Raw genomic sequence first — 15,233 nt, forward strand, 5'->3', positions numbered from 1 at the left:
ATGAAATCCCCACGATTTCTTCTAAATTCCAGTGAGTACAGACCCAAAGCTGCCAAATGCTCCTCATATGTTAACCCTTCCGTTCCTGGAATCATCCTCTGGACCCTCTCCAATAACAACACATCCTTTCTGAGATATGGTAACCAAAACTGTTGACAGTACTCTAAATATGGCCTGACTAGTGTCTTATAAAGGCTCAGCATAATCTCTTTGCTGTTATATTCTATTCTTGAAATAAATGCCAACATTGCATTTGCCTTCTTTACCATAGACTCAACCTGTAAATTAACCTTCTGGGAGTCTTGCATGAGGACTCCTAAGTGCCTCTGCACCTCTGATGTTTGAACCTTCTCCCCATTTAGATAATTGCCCCCACCATTGTTCCTTTTACCATTGTAAAATGCATTATCATGTATTTCCCAACACTATATTCCATCTGCTACCTTTTTATGCCCATTCTTCCAATTTGTCTAAGTCCTGCTGCAATCGCATTGCTTCCTCAGCACTACCTGGCCCTCCACCTACCCTCATATCATCTGCAAACTTTGCCACAAAGCCATCAATTCCATTATCTAAGTCGTTGTCAAACAATGCGAGAAGTAGCGGTCCCAATACTGGACCACTGAGAAATACCAATTGTCACTGGCAGCCAACCAGAAAAGGCACCTGTTAGTCCCACTCACTGCCTTCTGCCTGTCAGCCATGCCGATATCCATGCCAGTATCTTTCCTGTAAGGCCATAGGGTTTTATCTTGTTAAACAGCCTCATGTCTGGCACCTTACCAAATGCCTTCTGAAAATCCAAGTAAGTGACATCCACTGCCTCTGCTTTGTCCACCCTGCTTGTTACTTCCTCGAAGAACTTTTAACAGATTTGTCAGGCAAGATTTCCTTTACAGAAACCATGCTGACTTTGACTTATTTTATCATTAGTCTCCAAGTACCTCAAAACATCATCCTTAATAATAGACTCCAACACTTTTGCAACCACTGCTGAGGATGCTGAGGATGTTCTACGAGTCCGTGGCGGCCAGTGCGATCATGTTTGCTGTTGTGTGCTGGGGCAGCAGGCTGAGGGTAGCAGACACCAACAGAATCAACAAACTGATTCGTAAGGCCAGTGATGTTGTGGGGATGGAACTGGACTCTCTCACGGTGGTGTCTGAAAAGAGGATGCTGTCTAAGTTGCATGCCATCTTGGTCAATGTCTCCCATCCACTACATAATGAACTGGGTGGGCACAGGAGTACATTCAGCCAGAGACTCATTCCACCGAGATGCAGCACTGAGCGTCATAGGAAGTCATTCCTGCCTGTGGCCATCAAACTTTACAACTCCTCCCTTGGCGGGTCAGACACCCTGAGCCGATAGGCTGGTCCTGGAAGTATTTCATAATTTACTGGCATAATTTACATATTACTATTTAACTATTTATTACTATTTTTCTATTACTATTCTATTAATATTTATTATTTCCATGACTATTACTATTTACTGTTTACTAATAGTAATATTACTATTACTATTTCTATTACTATTTATTATTTATGGTGCAACTGTAACGAAAACCAATTTCCCCCTGGATCAATAAAGTATGACTATGACTAAGGTTAGGCAAATTGGCCTATACAGTAATTTCCTTTCTTTTGCCTTCCTCCCTTCTTAAAGAGTGGAGTTACATTTGCAATTTTCCAGTCCTCCAGGACCATGCCAGAATCAAGTGATTCTTTTAAGGTCATGACCAATACACCTATTATCTCTTCAGCCACTTCTCTCAAAACTCTGGGATGTACTTTTTCCTTTATTATAGCAATGGCGCTCACTTTTGCTCCCTGACACTCACAGACCTCTGGCACACTGCTGGTGTCTTCCACAGTGAAAATGGATGCAAAGTACCCATTCAGTTCATCTGCCATTTCTTTTTTCCCCATTACTACCTCACTAGCATCACTTTTCAGTCATCCAATATCAACTCTCACCTCCCTTTTACTCTTTATATAACTGAAAAAAACTTTTGGTATGCTGCTTTATATTATTGGCTAATCTGCCCTCGTATTTCATCTTGACCCCTTTTATAGCTTTTTTAGTTGCCTTCTGTTGGATTTTAAAAGCTTCCCAATTGTCAATGCTCTTTTGAGTAGAGAATGAACTTTTAGCCAAACTTTCTTGAAAACAAAAACAGATAGCTAAGCTTAGCTTACCTTTCTTGAGATTTCTCTCTATTTCTCTTCCATAAATTTTAAAAACTCATAAGGCAAACATAATAAATTTCTCAATTCTGGGTCCAACTTGATATAAGCACACACAGATTTCACGTTCAACTGAAATGAGACAATTTCTATCCTTGCTCTTGATGCTTGTTAAACAAGAAAAGCTTGCTCACACATGTAAGAAGTTGAAAACTGCAAGAAAATGTTCATTGCTTTCCAATGAACGGCAGGATACCCTTCTTTCTTGGAAGTCCAGAACTTGTCCAAGGGCAGGTCAGTAAATCTCATCTTTGAGTGCCTGATCAGAGTGCAGCTCACAATGTTCTTCCTCTTCTCTCAAAGTCAAGTTTTCAGGCTGAGCTGAAGATTCAGAGAAGGGGTCTCTCACCCAATCATACACTTGAGTTGAAAGGGAGGAAAAATACTGTTCAATTTTGTTCTGCAGTTCTTCCAGGTGGTTTTCAATAAGACTCAAGACTTTGTGATATCCTTCCCCACTCTCAAGCCCAAGCAACAGTGGAAACATTTCAAGATTTCCATTTGCAGCACGGTTTTTCCAAAGGTTCCATTTCCTTTTAAATCCAAGAATCTTGTCACTTGCAGTAAAAATATTTTCTTCAGGGCCTTGCAGAGACTTGTTCAACTGGTTCATATGATGGAAAGTGCCTATTAAGCTGGGTAGTTTCTACAGCCATTCTTCATCTTCAAAGCACTTAGCAAACTCTTACCTACTATTTTCTTGAAAATACTCCTGCAATTCATCTTTCAGCTCAAACACCCTGCTGAGAACTCTTCCTCTGCTAAGTCAACAGATTTTTGTATGTAGCAGGAGATTTGTATGCCCTTTGTCCCAGTTTTCACAGTTGTTTAAACATTCTCGAATGAACTGGTCTTTAATAACTTGCTTCCTGTGTCCTTTTACTGACTGTGACTTTATTTTCAAAAGCTTTAATCTGTTTCTTTTGAGTTTCCAATAGTTGTTTAAAATAATCAGCACTTTTACGCATCATATGGCATGCCCTTTTCTCACTGTTACCATCAGGTAGGAGGTATAGAAGCCTGAAGGCACACATTCATCGATTCAGAAACAGCTTCTCCCCCTCTGCCATCCCATTCCTAAATGGACATTGAATCTTTGGACACTGCCTCACTTTTTTTAATATACAGTATTTCTGTTCTTGCATGGTTTTTAAATCTATTCAATATACGTATACTGTAATTGACTTGTTTTTTTTAATTGTTCATTATTTTTTTTCTCTCTCTGCTAGATTACGTATTGCATTGAACTGCTGCTGCTCAGTTAACAAATTTCACGTCACATGCTGGTGATAATAAACCTGATTCTGATTTGTAGTTAAGTGTCTTTTCAATTTTATTGGAGCCATTGCTACATTTGTAAGTTGTTTGCCACAGACTTGGCATAATGGAATAGGACAACTTGCATCACCAGTCCATGTAAAACCTAATTGATAAGTAGCCTTCATTGTAAAGATATGGTACCGGCTGCTTACTTTAGTCCTGCCTGCTGCTTTTGTCTCCAGGACCCAGAAGAGACTGGTGGACTTCTTCTGGGACAACAGGAGGTATTGGGTTTCTGCTGTGGTCCTGAGTCTTCCGATCGCGGAGGGCGGTCAGTCATTGGTGTGTGTGCGCATCCAGCTGCGGCTCTCCACCTCAGGACCCTGCAGAGATAGCTGTACAGTGACCACCCTCCGAGATGCCATGGGCTAACGACACGCTTCCTCTGCTGGGGACACTACTTGTAGGAGGGAGCGCGGTTTCCAGCGGACAGCATCAGCCTCCCCGCGTTGAAGGAACTACATCGCTTTTAGCGAGAGCTGTTGAGGGTATGGGGTCTAGTCTTATCTAGACAGGGTGCTCCCGCGCTGGTGGGGGACAGTGTTCTAGTTGCGAGGGGGACTGGTCCCCATTCTATCATTGTGGGTGTCGAGGGGGTTCGGGGAAGTGGAGGGAGTCCTACTGCACCACCACCTGATGGGCTGGAAGTGCTCGTTGGACCCAGGCCTCAGGGTATCACGTTTGAGTCTTCTGGCAGGGATGCCCACCGTCCCGTTCTGTGATGCTGCAAAGCGATTCTTGTACAGGTTGCTCCTGCACACCTTTCACTTCCTTGCATTTGCCTGCCGACCAGACTCGTCTTGACGATCTGTCTTACCATCTGGCAGCAGAGGAGGTCCCCAGGGGAACTTGGAGTCTTTCCCCTGTACATAGGGGACCTGGGGTGGAAGGTGTTACAGAGGGCAGTATCAGGCAACTGGTCTTTATGCAGTTTGCTGACACCCTATCCACCTGTCCATTCTGTGGCCGGGAAGAGTCGGTGTACTACGTTTGTACGGAATGTGAGATAATGCAGCCCCTGTTTGAGTATCTGAAGAGAACCTGAGTACTCCTCAGGTTCTGGTTGCACTTCAGCCCCGCGCTCCTTATAAACGGGCACTCAGTACAGAAGAGGATGGGTCGTGAGGAGGATCTACTGGTGGTCTTGCTCCTGAGCCTGGCCAGGATGGCCATTCACTGGTGTAGGTGGCTGAAAGTCGAGGGTTCTGCCAGGGCCGACTGTCTGCCCTTCTTCTGGCTGTCCTTGGAGAGGGAGCATGCCGTCACGATGGGTATAGTGGGGGTTTTCCAGGAGTGGTGTGGCCCCCAGGGAAATGACTGTTTTATGGACAGTAATAATATTTTAATTTTAATTTATACTTTCTTGTAAATACTTAATGTTTGTAATTTGTGTATTTGTTGTTAAATAAACATAGTTTTGTAAAAAAAGAGATGGACTTTTTGTGTCCATTTTTGCACTAGTGCAATGAAATGACTCAGAAGATTGTAATTCTTCATCATTAACTTTATCAGAATTGTCCGTAACCCTAGAATCCTCCTCTTCCATCTCACACCTCCTCTTCAAAAATGGCCGCATTGGACCGTCTTTATATTGAAAATTTCCTACCACCCCGGTAGAGTTTGTTTGCTTTTGTAAGTCAGGTGGTGCGTCAGGGGAATTTGGGAGGGAGAGGCTAACATCTCTGGCTGAGTTCGTTAAAAACTCGGAGCACTTCGCACTACTCATCAGCCTACCATCCTCCCCTCCGTGCAATACAGCGGTCGCCAATTATCAATGGCCTCCCCTTTCTCTGGTTAAAAACTGAGAATGGACTCAAGCAAATAAACACGGTCCCACAGCGCTCACCGTGCCGTTCTGAGAGACCTCTAATGAGATTGCTTACGGGGCTGCTCGGTCATTGCCCACCACAGCGAGCGCTAGCATCGCGCGTTGCGCGAAGTTCAACAACCGATATTTATTTTTAAACTTGGAATTTCTTACAGAACCCTGGTTAAGAAACCCTGCTGTAGACCCCTAGAGCCCTGTCATTTAGGCCGTGTCTCACGCCACACTGGCCGTGCTGCCACCATGATTAGGAATGGAATTGGTTGATTATTATCACAGGTACGGAAGATACAATGGAAAAACTTGTCTTGCATAATGTTCATGCAGATCAAACCATTACACAGTGTATTGTACAATAATAACAGAATGCAGAATTAAGTGTAACGGCCGCCAAGGGAGTGCAGTTCAGATAAATAATAAGGTGCAATACAATAATGAGGTATATTGTGAAGTCAATCTTCTCATACGTAATGTTGAGCCATTCAACCATTATTTAACAGTGGGATGGAAGCTGTTCTTGAGCCTGGCTCTCAGGCTTTTATTTCTTCTACCTATTGGACTAGGGGAGAAAAGAGAATGTCCAAGGTAGGTGGGAGTTTTGATTATGCTGGCTGTTTTACAGAGGCAGCAAGAAGTATAGATAGTCCATGAAGGGAGTTTGGTTTCTGTGATGTGCTGAGTTGTGCAACTTTTTAGTTTCTTAGGCCATATGCTGCGCAGTTGCAATACCAGCCCATAATGTAGATAGGATGCTTCCATGGTGCATTGCTAAAAATTGTTAAGGGTTGATGGAGACATGCCAAATTGCTTTAGCCTCCTGCTTCCATGGTTGGTGGGGTTTCTCTGTGTGAAGGCAGCTGTCTGATCTGTTGTCCAGAACTAAAGGCCAACGGAGCAAAATTTCTATCACTGCCATTCCAATGATAGCCTTACAATTTCCATCAACAAGTTGGGCCTTCTTGGTGCCAGCTGACCTGGATGCTCCCTTCTCCAAAAGAGCAGTTCAACTGTAGGTGCACAGAGAGCAATACTGTACTGTACATCAAAATCTTATTAACTGTGCTTTGGGATCACTTGCTTTCACTCCATTTCTACAGATGGAAGATGTGTATGCTTGATTTGACATGGGGTAGCTATTGTACACCAAAAACTACACAGTGTTGTGTTGGTCCAGTGACAAGGAGGTCCAAGACAGGGTTGAAATGGTAAGCTAGGTAAAGGTGTATGCAAAACAGGCAAACAAGGTGGATATTTAACAATGCGAGGTGAAGTCAATTAATTAAGGTGATCCTACTGAAGGTTTTTTAACTAAGAGTTGAATTTCAAGGTTGTTGATTGTTAAGTTCTATGTTCTTTCCTTCGTAATGTACTGGAGGGGGCTCTGAGATGTTGCTAACAAGGGAAGCAACATCAAAACAGAACCAACAGAAGGAGTTCTGTTTACTTTCAAACATTGGTGTGATCTTCACAGTTGCCGGAAAGTTAGTGTATATGTATGGTCGTTCATCCATTCCATTCCCAACAAGCAGTGTATAGTCTGAGCTTCTTGTCAGGTTGAAAATACTCTTCCCAATTTAAGAAGCTGCATGGCTCAGTGTTCAAGCAGAGAGCTGGGAACATCTTGTATGAATCAGTTCATTGATACTACAAGGAAGTTCCATTTAAGTTTCTGTCAATGAGCTATTGTCAATGAGTCATTGTGATTGGTAAGAGTTTCATTGTCACTAAACCTCAACAGAACTTCATGTGGTTCCCATAATGAAGTTCACTCTTTACGCACCTTGTTTATTTAGCCCGTATTCCAAATCCGTGGTGTGACAAAGTCAGGAGCATTAGGTGGAATGGTGGTTTGGGTACAGAGACAGTAGACTGGGATGAACCACATGGCGGTAAGATTTATCTTTAAAGCCTGTTTGGAGAGGGTTTCTCTTATGTAACTCTCACTTTGGCTAGTGGCTTAATATAGGAGATGAGAGCCCCCTGGCCCAGCCAAACTTAAGAAATCTCGTTTGGGTGGATGCTACGTGATATGTCCCGTTACAAATCAGTACTACGAAATAACAAGTAGTACACAATATGCAATTAAACGATTGAGGTTTATAATTTTTAATTTGACTATATGGTTAGTAAAGAAAACAAAAAAAGAAAAGAGCCCATTCTCATGAAACAGTCTAATGCTAGTGAAACAGTTGGAGCTCACTGATAAGGCTGTTCATCGACCTCCTCCAATCGTCGCTGACCCTCGGACCCTCGCTCCAAGTCCACTCCGTCCAGCGGTCAATCAACTCTCTCCATTTGCATCTTCTCTCCTCATCTCTCCCCGGCAAAAGACTGTGAATTCCCGGCTCCCAGTCACATAAGAAAGAACAACATCCCATTCATTTGCTAGCATGCCCCGTTATCTCTTGTCATAACCCAAACATTGCTGCTACAGAGAAACCATTACCTCAGCAGTGGAACATTACAGAGAAGCCATTACATTAACAGTGAAACCTTACAGTGTCTTACACTTAATTGGCACCAACTGATGTCCACTTCTGTATTTCCATCAACTATGGGTCAGGCAACAAGTGTGCCCTGGTATTGGAACATAGGAATAAAGAACATGAAATCCAGTTCAGTCAATTGGCTTTGAGATGCCAGAAACGGCCGGGCCAGGCTGAGGGTAGCAGACACCAACGGAATCAACAAACTCATTCGTAAGGCCAGTGATGTTGTGGGGATGGAACTGGACTCTCTGACGGTGGTGTCTGAAAAGAGGATGTCTAAGTTGCATGCCATCTTGGACAATGTGTCCCATCCACTACATAATGGACTGGTTGGGCAGAGGAGTACATTCAGCCAGAGACTCATTCCACTGAGGTGCAACACAGAGCATCATAGGAAGTCATTCCTGCCTGTGGCCATCAAACTTTACAACTCCTCCCTTGGAGGGTCAGACCCCCTGAGCCAGTAGGCTGGTCCTGGACTTATTTCCTGGCATAATTTACATATTACTATTTAATTACGTATGGTTTTATTACTATTTAATTACTTATGGTGCAACTGTAACAAAAATCCAATTTCCCTTGGGATGAATAAAGTATGACTATGACTGTGACTATGAGTGAAAATGAAACTATTGAACAACCAGGAAGTCAGATACGACAAAGAGTTTGAAGGTATCGGCAGTCATGTTGAGTGTTATAATAATAAAATGCAGTACACTACTTGGTATAGATTTCCAGTCCAAGAAACATACATCCACCACCGTCCTCTGCTTCCTGTCACCCAGCCAATTTTAGATCTATTTCGCCAACAAGGCTCAGATCCCACGGGTCTTAACCTTCTGTACCAGCCTACCATACCGGACCTTGTCAAATGTCTTACTACAAAAAACTTCTCCTGTATAACAACAGTGACTTCATAACTACCTCAATAGCTGTAAAATGTTTTGGGATATATAAGATTACAGAGTCTACCAATAAAATCTTAGGTATTGTTTTTCAGAGTGAAAGGTCTGGAAAGATCTTGGATAAGATCTTTCACATGCTTACAGCAGATAATTTAAGATTACATCATATGAGTTTGTAGAGCTGTTTTTTTTAGTTTAGTAAACATTTAATGGGGGGGGGAGCTGTATAATGTGGTCCTGCTCTATCTGTCATTGATGCCATGTTTGCCATTCTAGGTAGATGCTGTATTCAAGCCATTACGATTGGCAAAGAGAGTCTGAATAGTTCTCTTGACAGTGACATAAATTAGGAGTAACTGATGAGTACCTGAACACACACCTGCTCAACTCAGCCTGCTTCTTAAGCCCTTTTCCTACAGGAGCAATATTTCATGCAGCTAAACTGACATCATTAGCCATAGTCCCAATTAAAAGTACCATGTAAATTGTTGTGACGAGTGTTGTGAACTAGAGTAAAAATGTTGTAATCTGCCCTGACACTGTCGCATCATAAGCAGCCATAACAGGATGATAGGGAACAGATAGCTAGCCAAAACCATCTGCCTAATTACCATGTAAATTACAGTGGTTTGTGCAAATTAGCTGAAACTAGCATGTGGTGCTTTTTCCTTCACTGTCACCGTAGATTGGGGAAAGAGAGATTTTAAAAAAGAGGCAGTTTGGCCCCCCAAGTTCTAGGAACTTTTTATAGGGGCATGACTGAGAGCATCCTGACTGGCTGCATCACTGCCTGGTATGTGAACCGTACTTTCTTCAATCGCAGGACTCTGCATAGAGTGGTGCAGGCAGCCCAGCACATCTGTAGATGTGAACTTCCCAGTATTCAGGACATGTACAAAGATAGGTGTGTAAAAAGGGCCTGAAAGATCATTGGAGACCCGAATCACCCCAACCACAAACTGTTCCAGCTGCTACCATCCGGGAAACGGTACCGCAGCATAAAAGCCAGGACCAACAGGCTCCAGGACAGCTTCTTCCACCAGGACATCAGACTGCATGCTGACACAACTATTTCTTGGTTAATATTGACTATCCTGTTGTACATAATATTTATTATAAATTACTATAATTGTACATTGCACATTTAGACAGAGACATAACATAAAGATTTTTACTCCTCATGCATATGAAGGATGTAAGTAATAAAGTCAATTCAATTCGGTTCCATTATAGTTCGAAGAAACATCGCAACTTTGCAAAAGGATGATCATAAAAATGAGGCCAAGTGATTGAACTAAATAATATAAATTAGGTAATGTGCTATCACCCAGTGGCTCTGACATCTACCATCATAAAGTGCTTCAAATCCACTCTCTCAGGCAACCCTAGCCAAGTGCAATTCACCTACCACTGAAATAGGTTCACAGTGGGTGCTTTCTTACTGCTTTAGAAAAGCAGCCAACATCATCAAAGACCCCTCTTTCCTCAGATAACCTCTCTTCTGCATTCTGCCAAAAGTCTGAAAGCATGTACCACCAAGCTCAAAGGCAGCTTTCTATCCCATTGTTACAAAACTATTGAAGAGACCTTTTTTATGATAAAATGGACCGTTGATTTCACAGTCTATCTTGTACTGGCCTTGCACTTTATTGTGTCTGCACTGCACTTTGTTTGCAACTGTAACAGTATATTCTGCATTCTGTTATTGCTTTTCTTTTTACTACCTTCATGTACTGAAGTTGTGAAGTAATCCGTATGAATGGCATCAAAGTTTTCACTATCTCAATACATGTGACAGCAATAAACAAGTTACCAAACAGATAATCTTCCTGCTAAGAGTATACTGCAGATCTCCAGTTAGAGAGGCATGAAAGAGCAAGCGTTTGACATGAGTAAATCACTAAGATTGTATGGTGGTGCATTTCAAATAACCTAATATGAACTCGAAAATGAGTCAGTGGAAAAATACAAGGAGCACTAACGTTTGAAACTTGATTTAGGAAAACCTTTGCAGACAACATGTATAAAGACTGAGGGAATGTAGCTAGTAGATGGCAGTGATATCAGGAGAGCATTTTATGGAAATGTTCATTATATGAGGGGTGATTGATAAGTTTGTGGCCGAAGGTAGAAGGAGTCAATTTTAGAAAGCCTAGCACATTTATCTTTCAACATAGTCTCCTCCTACATTTACACACTTAGTCCAGCCGTCATGGAGCATACGGATCCCCTCGTTGTAGAAGTCGGCGTCTTGGACCTCCAGAAAGTGGTCCACAGCAGGGGTGATTGATAAGTTTGTGGCCTACAGTAGAAGGAGATGAGTTACACAGCTCTCCTTACATGCACATGCAGTTCAACTCAGTGATTATGCAGAAAGTTTGAAGTTAATGGCTCATCTCCTTCTACCTTAGGCCACGAACTTATCAATCACCGCTGTGGACCACTTCCTGGAGGTTCAAGATGCTGACTTGTACAAAGAAAAGGATCTGTATGCTCCACGACCGCTGGACTAAGTGTGTAAATGTAGGAGGGGACTATGTTGAAAAATAAATGTGCTAGGCTTTCTAAAATTGACTTCTTCTACCTTAGGCCACAAACTTATCAATCACCCCTCTTAGCTTTGCAATGGAAAAGAGTAAAGATAAAATAGAAATAATGATTCTACATTGGGTAAGGGAAATTTTACTGAACTGTAAAGTAATTCAGCAAAATCAGACTAGTAGCAGCTGCCTGAAGGAAAATCAGTCTCACAACAATTGGAGGCATTTAATGAGATTCAAGAGGGGAGAGCATGAACGTGTCCCCACAACAAGGTAGAGCTGCTTCCAGATGACAAAGGCCATAGAAAGTAAGAAAAAACAAAACAAAAAAAGCCTTATATCAGAGCTTAGGGGCAAAATACTGCAGGAAACCCGGAAAGAAAATTGAAAATGCTGGAATCTGGGTGTACTGGGAAAGCACCTTCAAGCTGAAACACTACCTCTCTTTTTCCTTCCATAGATTTTGACTTCCCTACTGGGTGTTCCAGCATTTTCTGTTTTTGTTTTGGATTCCCAACATTTGCAATGTTTGTATTTTCACTTACTTGAAAAACTTGATTGAATACTGTGTGTGATGAATCAGTTTTTTCTTCTGTTGATTCAGACTGGGTGTGAGAAGGATGTGGAGAGACAGCAAAGGAATATAGACAGGTTACGTGAATAGGCAAATGGAATATAATGTGAAAAATATGAGGTCATCCATTTTGATGGAAAAAATAGGTGGGAATTTTTCGAATGGTTGAAAAGCTGTTTGTGTTCACAGGGAACTGTGTACCCTTGTACACAACTCAAAGTATAAAGGTGCAGGTATAGCAAAAAGTTAGGTAACAAACAGTATGTTGGCCCTTTCCAAGAGGTTTAAGTACGAGATGTCTTGCTGTAATTACTTAGAGCCCTAGTCAGACCACACCTGGATTACTGTGTACAAATCCAGTCTTCCTACCTGAGGATATACCAGTAACAGAAAAATATGCAACAAAGATTCATATATTAAGAGGTTTGACAAGAATGGTACAAAGTTGATGTTTAGAATCCGGGGGAGGAAGGAGGAAGCAGTTACACATCAAAATTAAAAGATTTAGCCTTTTAAATACTTACTTTGAATGGCCAAATCCTTCAATATGGGTTATGGATTGAATGTTGGAAGTTATATTAAATTGAGCAGATCTTTTTCTAACTGTACAGACACTGCAGTCAATTGACTTCCTTCTGTGTTGAATATATTCTGTTTCTACTCTATGAACAAGAAAAGCAAGCAATATTGTACAATAATGTACCAAGCCACTCAACAAGAATCCTTTTGTCAGGACTAACTGAAGGAAGAGTTAGTAAGGGATTTGAAAGTTGGAGGAGGAGGGTGAGATCCGAAATGATAGGAGAAGACAGGAGGGGGAGGGATGGAGCCAAGAGCTGGACAGTTGATTGGCAAAAGGGATATGGGAGGATCATGGGACAGGAGGCCCAGGGAGGAGGAAAAGGGGGAGAGGGGAAAACCCAGAGGATGGGCAAGCGGTATAGTCAGAAGGACAGAGGGAGAAAAAGGAGAGAGAGAATGTGTGTATATAAATAAATAACGGATGGGGTACGACACGCATTTTCTCTCTCTCTCCTTTTTCTCCCTCTGTCCCTCTGACTATACCCCTTGCCCGTCCTCTGGGTTCCCCCCCCTCCCCCTTTTCCTTCTCCCTGGGCCTCCTGTCCCATGATCCTCCCATATCCCTTTTGCCAATCACCTGTCCAGCTCTTGGCTCCATTCCCCCCCCTTCCTGTCTTCTCCTATCATTTTGGATCTCCCCCTCCCCCTCCCACTTTCAAATCTCTTACTAGCTCTTCTTTCAGTTAGTCCTGACGAAGGGTCTCAGCCCGAAACGTCGACTGTACCTCTTCCTAGAGATACTGCCTGGCCTGCTGTATTCACCAGCAACTTTGATGTGTGTTACTTGAATTTCCAGCATCTGCAGAATTCCTCGTGTTTACAACAAAAATCCTTTACAGTTTTTAAAGTAAATGAATTTAGCTTCAAAAAGCGTTGCACCTAATTTTTCAATGAACTAATTCAAAATTCAAAGTAAATTTATTATCAAAGTGTGTATATCATATACAACCTTGAGATTCATCTTTGTTACCTTTGGATAAGGATCGGGAAAATGGTAGGAGGACTTCTGTTATAAAAGCATATTAATATACAATGGCATGTGAACATCTGTCTGAGAGAGAAATTCAGTTGTAACACTTAGAGACCTTTATGCATATATCCACTCATGTTTAGAATACAATAGTGTTCTACAGCATAGAAACATCTTACCTAGCTATATTAATTCAATTTTCCCCACAGTAATTCCATATCCCTTTATGATTTGATCATTCACTGATCTGTCCAGATGCCTCTCAAATGTCTGTCTTCAACATCTCTTCTGCTTATTACATTTACTGAAGACACAGCAAACTGGAGACTTGTAGCAGATTATCTCTACTGTTTTCTTTAGCATGTCATTTTTTAAATATATCCACATAAAAATTGAAGTGCCAAAACACGAGGGAAGTACAGTCCAACTAATCTCACTTCTCACTGCAATATCTACATTTACCATTAGAAGTCATCTTGCAAATAGAGAGCAGGGTGGCCTGGTACCACAATAACAACCTTTCCCTTTATGTTAGAAAAACAAGAAAACTTAGTCATTAACTTCAGGAAGATGGTGGGGCAGAGGATGTGGTTCAGTGCCCAAGCTCCCGTTTACATCAATGGCACTGAGGTCAAGAGAATTAAGAGCTTCAAGTTCCTAGTCAAGTGCCTGTCGTAGTCTAATCATGTAGATGCCATGGCCAAGACAGCTCACCAATGCCTCTACTTCCGCAGCAGGCTAAAGAAATTTTTACTGATGCACCATAGGAAGCAATCTATCAGATGCATCAAAGCTTAGTATGGCAACTGCTCTGTTCAAGATTGCAAGAAGCTGCAGAAAGTTGTAAACGCAGCTCCGCACATCCTCCATGGACTCTGTCTATACTTCTCACTGGTCCTGTAAAGCAGCTAACATAATCAAAAACTTGACCTGACATTCTCTCTTCTCCCCCCCCCCAACCCCCGTTATTGGCGAGAAGATATAAGACTGAAAACATGCATGTACTATCAGGCTCAAGGACAGTTTCTCTCCTGCCGTTATAATACTATTGAATGGTCCCTTTGTTTGATAAGATGGGCTCTTAACCTAACAATCTACCTTTATTATGACCTTGTACCTTGTCTGCCTACACAGTGCTTAACTTTCTATGTAACTACATTGTTATTGTTCTTCCCTTTACTACCTCATGTATTTATGGAATGAAATGATCTGTAAACAGATGAAATGCAAGAACATTTTCACTGTACCTCTGCATGATAATAATAAACCAATTTACCTACTGTGACTCCAACATCACCCTTAGATCAGGTAACAACACAGTCATGGGATTGAAGGTCATTCCACTAGTCCAACTAGGTTATGTGCTCATCCACTCAAAAGAACAAGTTCCTTTGGAGTAAAGGAACAAGTGTGTTTATTTTTGCAAAAAGCTTGAGCTTTAATTGGCTTTTCCTCCAACTTCATTATCAATGTTTGACATTGATAAAGTTCAACTTATTTTATTTATTGAAGTCTAATTCTGTGATTTCAGTGAAATAACAACCATCCCACTTCCTCGGTTGTGTTTTGAGGGAGTGCCTTATTACTGGATGTGCCATTATTCATTCTAAATGGTAAAGAAAGCAAGGCAAAGCCCATTTACCAGTTCTGTTGTATATGGAGATGTTTACTAATATTTGACACAGAACAAGACCATGCAACATTCCTGAGCTTATGTAGTTATGCAGAAACAATGTAGAGTCAGTATAATCACAAGAGCACGGAGGCAGGACAGATTCA

The sequence above is a fragment of the Mobula birostris genome, chromosome 2, assembly GCF_030028105.1.
Source record: "Mobula birostris isolate sMobBir1 chromosome 2, sMobBir1.hap1, whole genome shotgun sequence".
In the NCBI taxonomy this organism is placed as follows: domain Eukaryota; kingdom Metazoa; phylum Chordata; class Chondrichthyes; order Myliobatiformes; family Myliobatidae; genus Mobula; species Mobula birostris.